The sequence below is a fragment of the Psammomys obesus genome, unplaced genomic scaffold (assembly GCF_907164565.1).
Source record: "Psammomys obesus unplaced genomic scaffold, mPsaObe1.curated_primary_1811, whole genome shotgun sequence".
NCBI classification, from domain to species: Eukaryota; Metazoa; Chordata; class Mammalia; order Rodentia; family Muridae; genus Psammomys; species Psammomys obesus.
The window spans coordinates 8204-9368 of NW_026591461.1; the positions used below are offsets into that span (position 1 = coordinate 8204).

General features: G+C 42.7%; 1 pseudogene; it reads right to left on the reverse strand.

Moving 5' to 3' along the window:
• Positions 1-290: 290 nt before the first annotated feature.
• On the reverse strand, positions 291-391 carry LOC129679220 (U6 spliceosomal RNA; annotated as a pseudogene).
• Positions 392-1165: the final 774 nt, after the last annotated feature.

The window sequence follows — 1165 nt, forward strand, 5'->3', positions numbered from 1 at the left end:
TTTTTTTCTCTGTCCTGCCACCAAAGCCGTTTGTCCTTACATGGGCTTTGGTGGAGGTCATGGACCAGCCCAACAGGTCTAAATCATGGCGAGGGGGTGGTGCTCGGTCCTTAGGGGCTTCACAAGATGGATTCCTGACCACCTTGCTGTGAACGGCACAGCTCACGCAGTAATGCAGCTTGACATAGGGCTTGGGAAGCACATAAGCATGGAAGACACTTTTCCCTCACAGCAGCGGCCTCTACAGTAATCTGAATGACGACCTTTTATTTTTTTTATTTTTTATTTTTTTTAGTATGGAACATTTCTCGAATTTGCGTGTCATCCTTGGGCATGAGGCATGCCAATCCTTTCTGTATGGTTCCAACTTTAGTATGTGTACCAGAGGTTCTGAGTTCAATCCCCAGCACCCACGTGGTGGCCCACAACTCTCTGTAATGGAATCTGATTCCCTCTTGTGATGTGCATGATGAATGGCCTCCTTCTTGGGCACACAATGGACACAGTTCATGTAGCGAATTGGCTGCACATGACCTCAGCCCTTTTTAGCTCTACCGGTGTTTCTTCTTTTTTTGGTTGTCTTGGAGCCAAGACCTGAAAGAGAACGAAACATTCATTTTATGATTATCAAACCATGAAAATTAATATTTTCCTGGAATTAATGTGGCAAAGAGTCACGTGTGACATAAGTGAGGTGGGCATCTTTGAAAGCACTTGTAATAATGTCATCCTTATTTACAAACAAGAGAGCAACTTGGATTAATGGATTAAATTGAATTAAAATGGATATGAGAAAGAAGCTATCATACAAATCTCCTTGAGTCAAACTAATTTATCAAAATCCCAACCCCAAATGTTAGCTTACAGAATACATGTGGCATTTAAGTCTATGATATACCTTGCTGCTAGCAAGAGCCAGGCACGTGTTAAGAGCATCTGCACGGATGCTAACCTGTAATCCCAGCACTCAGGAGTTTGAGTGTGCTACAATAAGATTCTGTCTCAATGAAACGAATAAGAAAGAAAGAGAAGGAGAGAGAGAGGGTGAAGAAGGGAAAGGAAGAAAAAGAAAGAAAGAAAATGAGAAGAAAGAAAGAGAGGGATGGAGGGAAGAGGGGAGGCATGCAGAATGAAAGATGAAAGGGAAGGAAAAAGCAGGGGAAGG